Source organism: Magnolia sinica, chromosome 2, assembly GCF_029962835.1.
Source record: "Magnolia sinica isolate HGM2019 chromosome 2, MsV1, whole genome shotgun sequence".
NCBI lineage: Eukaryota > Viridiplantae > Streptophyta > Magnoliopsida > Magnoliales > Magnoliaceae > Magnolia > Magnolia sinica.
In genome coordinates this window covers 125,645,701-125,654,549 of record NC_080574.1, presented here as the reverse complement: position 1 = coordinate 125,654,549, position 8,849 = coordinate 125,645,701, and the positions used below count along the sequence as shown (strand labels likewise).

The 8,849-nt window shown below is 36.2% G+C and overlaps 2 long non-coding RNA genes across 2 annotated transcripts; both read right to left on the bottom strand.

Annotated features, from left to right (window-relative positions):
- Positions 1-934: 934 nt before the first annotated feature.
- On the bottom strand, positions 935-3,126 carry LOC131237562 (uncharacterized). The gene is made up of 2 exons (XR_009167312.1): positions 1,758-3,126; positions 935-1,649 (listed from the first exon to the last, which is right to left on the bottom strand). It is a non-coding gene; the product is annotated as an uncharacterized LOC131237562 (long non-coding RNA).
- Positions 3,127-3,551: 425 nt separating this feature from the next.
- LOC131237563 (uncharacterized) lies at positions 3,552-5,447 on the bottom strand. The gene is made up of 3 exons (XR_009167313.1): positions 5,251-5,447; positions 3,929-4,166; positions 3,552-3,615 (listed from the first exon to the last, which is right to left on the bottom strand). It is a non-coding gene; the product is annotated as an uncharacterized LOC131237563 (long non-coding RNA).
- Positions 5,448-8,849: the final 3,402 nt, after the last annotated feature.

The following is an 8,849-nucleotide window of genomic DNA, read 5'->3' as shown; positions in this document are numbered from 1 at the left end:
ATAAACACTACAAGAAATTGCACCTTTACCTACGAAAAATTTTGTAGGTAAATGATATTATTTCGTAGGCAAAGAGCTTTACCTATGAAAAATTTCGTCGATAATTTCGTTGGTAAAAGACCGTGGCTAGAGGTTTTTACCGATGAAAAATGTTATCGTTGGCAATGGTAAGACTTTTACCTACGAAATTAAAAACGTTGATAAGACTTTTACCTATGAAAAATTTCGTAAGTAAATGATATTATTTCATAGGCAACTATTTTTACCTATGAAATATTTCGTCAGTAATTTCGTTGGTAAATCACCATGGCCAAAGATTCGTTGACAATGGTAAGACTTTTACCTATGAACTTTTTGGTAAGTAAAAACAGTGTTAAGACTTGTACCTACGAACCTTTTCGTAGCTAAAAACTTTACTAAGACTTTTACCTAGGACAGTTTTCGTAGCTAATAGGTACATACTGTGTTAAGACTTTTTACCTACGAAATGATTCGTATGTAAAAAAAAAAAATATCATTTCGTAGGCTAGAAAAATGTTAATGAACCTTTTACCTACGAAAAATTGCGTAGGTAAAAATGTCAATGAAACTTTTACCTACAACAATTTGCGTGGTAAAAGTCTCTTATTTTTACCCCTGAATTCAGGCAAAATTTCCTGTTATACACCTGTTACAATATATTTCATTATATTCATATTCCCATTTTTCCAAACAAACACAAACTACATCCATCCTTGACCTGAGGCATTCTGGTTTTCTACAAAACTAATCTGATCTAATGCTGGTTGGGACAACACCACCATCTTTTCTTTTCTTTTTTTTGCTTTTTCTTTTTCAAGAGCAGAACTGAAGAAAACAGAGAGAAACAGAGGATTCTGGATATGTCGTTGGGACAACAGCTCTTACGTATGTGTCATTGAGTGCAAATATAAAATAAGCAACAATTTCTTTATATTCAAGTTGAACATGAAAAATTAGTAAACTATGGGAATCTAATCACATAAAAGCATCACGATGCTCCAATCATCAACAGAAGCATCAATTGAAATTATAAGCAAAACATAAACATCTTAGAAAACACAATAGGCAGCTGGATCCTACGACCTTACAACATAACATCTCAAAGTTGAAGCCGAGAACCAGGAGACTTCATAGGTGCTCCATGTTGCTGCAAATGAACTGTAACTCAGACAGAAAAGTAAAATGTTGCACATAGCAACAGTGATGAATTCTCCAAATAAAACATAAAAACATGAAACTGTTGTGTCATGTTTTCATGTTTGGATTAATATTTTTTGTTATATCAATTTTTAAGACTTAGTTGGACATTTAGAGAGCATTAAGACTCATAATTTTTTAATACTCAAATTATTTCTTAATATCACGAAGTCTAGCCAGCTCCAGCCCCTCCCTCCATGCCAATAAAGCATAGGAGAAAACTCCAATATATTGTATATTCCACCAAATAGTAGTTTCTTCCCCCTTTTTTTATGTGGGTAGGTAAATTGGGATCACACCTGAGACCTAAATGTTGCGTCAAAGAGCACCATCCATGGAGCAACATGATCGAACCAACTCATAGTTACTACTTACTACATTCATCCAATTGTTAAGCGAATTTAGTGGACCCACATATCTTACTCTACTACCTGAAAATACACATCGCAAACGATTTTGTAAGAATACAAGTGATACAAATAGAATACATCAAAAAAATAAAAAAGAAGAAAAGAAAAAGAAGACTGAGGGAATTTCACCTTTGCCTAGCTGTAGACTGTAGCAGGTTGTTGCAGGAATAAATGAGTTGCAATCTATAGAACTGCAGGCCCTTAACGATGGTGATTGGTTTTCAGCCTTTCATAGATGAGTTGGAGATGTAATTGTGCTTGTATTTTCTTGGGATGGATATACATTGTTGAGCTCGTTAGTGGAAGTTAAGTGGGTTTTTATTAACAGTTAGTTTCTTTCCTTGTTTTTCGTTTAGCAGGCTTTCGTTGCTGCCAATAGTCCAATCTCAAATAGGTGTTACCATTTTTTGGTTTAACACCAAAAGAAAAGACATCTTTTACCTTTAATCCACTCTGGCAATCTCCATGAACTGAGGGGGTAATTCTGGCCATACCTCCTCATTTTCTCCAAATTTAAAATTCCGAAGGTGTGTTAGGAATGACAGAATATGGGATTAAAAATAAAAAATAAAAATAAAAAAATCTAAGTTTTTCAGATTTGTTATAGGAAAGGGGATTCAAATATGAGACGGTGCACACATCTCAAATACTTTCAGGGATGGAAGCTGGAAGCTGGCAGAATCCAGCAGTTCTCCTACCAATTTTCTTTCATCTCCCCACTTGAAACGAATGGATGAAGCTAATTCTAATCCTATTCAACTGATCTGCAGTTCAACACCAGTTGTGTGCAAACAGGCTCTTAAACATATCGAATTTCGTTTTATGATTTTAATAGATACAAGTTCGAGTGATTCTACAACCAGTTGCTCCCACTGAGGAAAGCTGACCGTTCCACACTAATGGGTCCACAATATCAAAGGCTCACGTAAGTAGGGGCATCGGGATTATTTGGTTGACAAGCAATGCAGAGGCTACCCTAATTAGAGATGGAAACGTAACACATCCAAACAAGATCCATGCCACTCATCAGGAGGGGACCACTGTGTCATTACCTACAAATCAGGTTGGTACTATCATCAGCAAGGCCAAATGTGTACAATAAATAAATAAATAATTGATAGTTGAAGAGAATTAACTAACATGGATTTTGGACTACAACAGATGCACTACCTTGTGAATAGCTTTTTATTTTATTTTATTTTATTAAATGAAGCCCACTCAGAAGTTAGTCGCTCAAATGGGAGTTTTTTCTCAAATGAAAGCAATTCATCTGGTAGCTAAATTTCAGCAGCAACATCTGAGGACACCCTTAGAGTAACTTTCTCAAGTGTACCACTCATTCAGTATAATCAAACTCCTAGATGCATTACTGGTAAACCTCCAATTTCTACCATTTGATCATCAGGCTGAGGGAATTTCACCGGTATCCCTGCAATGAGTTAGCTATTTTCCCAGATCTTGCATCTGTCCATGCTTTTGCAATCATCCACTTCATGTCATCATCTCCGTCCTCACACATGTTTTGCAACAGGTCATTTTCTCAGCTTAATCCAGAATGTGCAACCCCTTGATATCCATGGTGGTTGACAAAAGGAGGTAATGTATGATGCTCGGCCTATAGAAAAAAAGGGCAATTTTCAGTTGTGTCAGCACGCGGGACACTTGAGGCCTACTTTTCAGTGATCTAGACAGTTCATTTCATGCTAGCATAACTGCTTTTCAATTTTTAATCATCCATTTATAGGAAAGCAATTATAAATGGTGAGGATCTTCTCCCTGAGGTGGTTTCCACAGCATTTACCCAATCAACAATGGAGCACAACAAAAGCTAGGACTCATATGCACAGAATGTTGGCTCAAACAAAAACTGCTAGTTCAGGCCGAGGCATAGGACATTTCCCAAGAAAAGAATGGATACAGGACTTACCTTCATCAAATCCATAATTCCAGCCATTGGATCCTTTTATTTATCCATATTTGGCTTCAACTGCAAAATAATAAAACAAACCTTATAACCATTTCCGAGACAAAACCACACAAGTTGGAATGTATAGAGTTGTTCAAAGATGATAATCTCCAAGGTACCCAAGTACCCATGTGGACATATACATTCAACTATAATTCACAAAACAATATCAATTTCGATTTTCATCATCCAAAGACAGGCTGACTCCTTGGATAGCAGTAATGTGGATTGCCATATAATAATAACAATGCCTTTTTTTACCATGCCATGCATATGTTCTTTCATCATCCAAAGAGAGAGGAAACGAAAGAGGAAATGAAAAATTGGCATTTACCTTATCTTCTTTGAAGTGCAAATCAAGCCAATTCCCTTTTGAAGTTTTAAACAGTGTGACAATGACTCGGTTGGGCTTAACAACCACCTTACATTGCTCAGGCACAATATCCTTGTTCAACTTCAGTATGGCACAACGGTAATTCTTCCCTTGAACGTCATGGAATTTAATATCAACAAACAGGCTTGAAAACAGTTTCCACCTTCTCTTGCTCCACACCCTCCAAGGACACGTAAATCTTAAAGGAAAACAAATAATGAAAAATAAAAATCAACTTTTACATTTAATTTCTATCAACCACAAACACTAGAGACACATGAGAATATGTTTCCAACTGTATTTAAAAATTGAAGTACAACATTTATGAAAATAAGATTTAAGAAGGAAAAAAAAAAAACAAAAAACCCATGTTTGTATGTACAATTAAACTAATGGTGTTCCCTAATGATTGTAATGAAGAATTAAGCCTCAAACTGGAACCATATTCCTTTCCAATCTGACTCGAAAGTGGCATAGTTGCAACTGGAAGCCAAGTCCTTGAATATGATTGCCAGGTACTTTTGCTAATTTCCACTTTAGTACACTTTTAATTGCAACCAAATTTAATAGCATCCATACACACCCAATTCAAAGTAGGTGAGGCTCCTACTAGGGCAACTCATCTCATACCTATTTAATAAATACAACCAGAAAAAAAAAACGCCGGCACAACTTTCTGAGTATAGTATTCTTAGTAGTAACAGAAATTTGCGAGATTCAACAAGGAGCTGAGTTAAGAAATCTGACAATACCATATGCAGAAATATGCCACATGTGATGATTAAAAGTTCTCTTAACTTTTGAACAATACCATATGCAGAAATATGCCACAACACTTCAAATTTAGAAGTTGAACCCGAGTTTTGTCTTTTGTCCATATGTACTGCAATAAAGGTTCCAGACCCAACCCAATTTGACCCCCACTTCAGCAACAAGAAGGATACATTTTGTGCTTTGTATAAAGGCAAAAGAAGTTTCTTATGGTACCTCATAAGGAAAAAGAGATCTTCCTCCTCAAGCAAATAACTGATAAAGCAGAACCCAGCATCCAAGAAAGTCCATTTACACCACAAATCAAAATTTTATTAATGCAACAAGCAAACCTGAAAAAATAACCTAAAAAAATAACAAGGCTAATAGGTACTTGCATAGAAATTGTCTCAGCCAATAGGCTCTAGTAATTTCAAATTGTCTATTAGCTGATTTAAGTTATGAAGCAATGAGGAAACTGAGAACTAAGAGAAAAATGCTCCAGCTGTACAAGAAGCATAACATGCAGTTACCAATGCGCAATGACGAAAGGCAAGAGCTAAAATCCTCCAAAAGTGGTGACTCAGATGGTGTTGTTCCCCCCAAGTGGAGAATAATCCATTAAGTATTTCCTAAATCATGGGAATCAATTCAAGCTATATATGGGAGATGTCTTCATGAACCATAAGGACCTACAAACAAGTAAGAAATTCAACAGAGAAAAGAGAGATTTAGGTGAGATTCTCAAAGCATGGCCGTAATTGTAGAAAAGTTTGCATTTTAACACAATTACATAAAAGTTTCACTAGAAAATGCATAATGACAGATGAGATAGGCTGGAAGAACTTGGAAGAAAACAAACTCAGTGCAGCCCAAAGTTGACAAACAGTGAACAAATTCAAGGCAAAGATGGCACTTTTTTAAAAACATCTAAAAGATGAACCTGCAAAAGTTTGGTTTCAGGGGTACTATTTGACTTGCTACATCTAGAAATTTGCTAGTACTTACAATGAGGAGGTGGGACCTCAAACAGAGAAAGTTACAATGAGGAGGTGCCTATACAACCTGCATTCCAATAGCAGATGAAAGGACATTCTCCCAAACATCAGTGATGATTTTATTTTAAAGAACGAGAAACATAAATACAGAGAGGGCTGACAAGAGCTCAGATACAACAGAGGCATTGCATCGGAGATGACTAGCTCCAATCCAGTCACCCGCCGCAAGTCTGTTCACATGACCGTCTGCCTCCCAAATACATCTTTAAAACCAAATTCTCTTTCCTACTCCTAGCAATCATATTTCTATTTAAAAAAGCAAATACAAGACTGATCTCTGCATTAACTATATAGTTTATTTAATACCATTGTTTCTCCTTCATTTGAATTTACTCTAGAATGAATGAAGCTTGGTAGATGAATGTGTGCTGGTTGACTCAAAGACAACCAAGAGTTTTTTTTTTCTTTTTTTTTTCCCCCTTTCCAAAAGTCCTGTCTTTTTATTAAATTATTGTTGGTTTTCAAATAAATTATTGAGCATCAGATAAAAAGCGAATTGCATGCATGTGTAGTAAATAAATTATTTATTAACTAGCAACAGTCTTTGAAAAGCTGAGACAGAACCTTGGGAAGTACAAAAAGGCGAACAACACTGCTATATTGAATTACAAAAGAAAAGGAATAACAAGATTATGAATATCTAAGATTTTCGAGAGCTTCTAAAAGAATGGAAGGATTTCAATGGTTCCATCAACTATAGTGAAACTATAAATAAAACGGCCATTCGATTCTTAAAAGAAAATATCTACTCCGAATCTATTTCTTGAAATTTAACTCAGGGAAAGACATGATGAGGTTGATCACTGTCTTCCTTAGGATAACTACTCCAAATCTATGAAGCTCTTTGAATTCTTCATCGTTGACATTGGCAACATTGCTACATTAAATGTAGTCTGTGATAATGTGGTTCAATCACATTGCAATAAATAAGAATTTTTTTATTTGTGACAAGCAACTTTATTGAATTGCATATGTGATCATGTGCAATTGCATATGCGACAACATATTTTTTGTTTTGGTTTTTTTTTTTTTCGAAAATTTAAAAAAAATAATAATAAAATATGAAAAAAAAAAAAATTAAAATTTGTAAGAAAAACAAAAAAAGAACAAATTAAGGATAACTTTCCTAAGTTAACAAATGGGGATGTTTTGTGTTGTATTAGGAAAAAACAAAAGAGTTCTTTCAAATCCACATGAATATCATTTAACTGTTTTTGGATTTTCTACTAATAGTGTAAGAGTAGAAATCCAAAATCAGGTATTAATGCGCAAGTAAAAAAGAATGTAGTGATGTTGTCGACTTCGAGTTCTGCTGCATTATGTTTTTAAGGATGTTGTATATCTAAAGGCACTCAAAGATGGATTTGTTGTATTAACAAGGTGTAGTTAAGTTTGCTTATTTTTGGCTTTTTGTTTATAAACTGAGGCATATATAATGCTTGACCTGAGGCTTTCTATGGCATGTTTGGGTTTTCAACTTGTACAAGTGGGGCCCACGTTCAGCGAGATCTCAGTTGATGGTAGGATGGGCCTTGGTTTAGACAAACAATTCCTCAGATTGAATGCTTCTAGCTACCAAACATCTGGCTTTCTTTGGTTGAATATGATGTTGCTTCTTTTTCTTTCTTAAATGTCTATTTGCTGGATGACAAACCAGACAGGATCAACTCATATGGGATATTTGTGTTGCCTCATCCAAAGCGGGTCCAATCATATCAGTGGTTTGGATCATGGAACCATTGGGACCCACTTGTACAAACTGAAAACTTGAGCATACTGTACTCACTGTCGAGCATTGCATACTATGTCTTCCAGAACACATCTAGCTGCTAAAACTACAGGAATGCTAATAAGCAGATTGCTGAATAAAAGTTCAATGCAGCTCTCCTTGCAACACCTGTGGCAAACGTTTATGCTGATTGGGGGTATTGATCTTGGTGACCCACCAAGTGGATAAGCTATGGTTGAAACAATGATAGGACAACTCTTTCTTTTCTTTTCTTTTTTCCTTGGTGAATATGGACTGTTGCTCTAACTATTCTTTTTGCAGGCAACTGATACAATGAACCAGAGTTCAATCCCCCTGCTTTGTGAGATATGCCCTGTCCATGTGGTGGCCCACAATAACAAGAGATCTGATCACTGTGAGGAGGGAGCCGAATATAAAATTAATAGGCAGTGTCCTGCATATTAATATTCCTCTAAAAACATACACATGAACATAAACATTCCAAGTTTTCAACAAACAACCAAATTTCCATGTAGAGAATTATGCATTTTGATCAGACATGCCTACGACGATTAAAATATAAGAGGTTGTATGGATTTCTCGAATCTTAGGAGTCATGAATATGTGTCCAGAATTTCCAAATGAAAGGGATTCTGTCTACATGTTTTGGTACTGAAAAAGTTCCTAGAAATCCAGTTCTTTTGTTTGGATAATGGGAAAGAGTTATTAGGAGAGCAGAGGCTTTTTTATCCTTTTCAACAATATAATGGTTGGAAGAGAATGTAGTTCTGAAAATCTTCCAACCCATCTTAAATATGAGAATCATAAAATGGGCAAATTTTCGGAACGGGAATCCCCAAACCCCTCAATCCCTAAATCCCCAAATCCCCAAATCCTTAAATCCCTAAATTGGTATTGAGATTGAGAAAGATTGAGAGAGAGAGAGAGAGATACCTCACGGTCCCGAAATCCCTACCCCTCACGGCATGGGTAGGGCGTTCGGCAACGGTCCGCCCGAGAGAGTTCCGAGAGAGAGGAAGAGAGATACAGAGAGACAGAGGAGGGAGAGGATGCGTGAGAGAGAGAGAGAGGGCCGAGAGAGACAGAGATATAGAGGATGCGCGAGAGAGATAGGACCGAGAGATATAGAGAGAGAGAGGATGCGAGGAGTCGCTGACGGAGACGGACGGACGCGGATTTCCTGCGAAGTCTTTCGCAGGAAGTTCTGCGCAAGATTGTGTGTGGGTCCTACTTATTTATTTGTGTGAAATCTAACCCCTCTATCTATTTTTTAAGCTTATTTTATGACATGAGACCAAAATCGAGGAGGATCAAAAACTCAAAT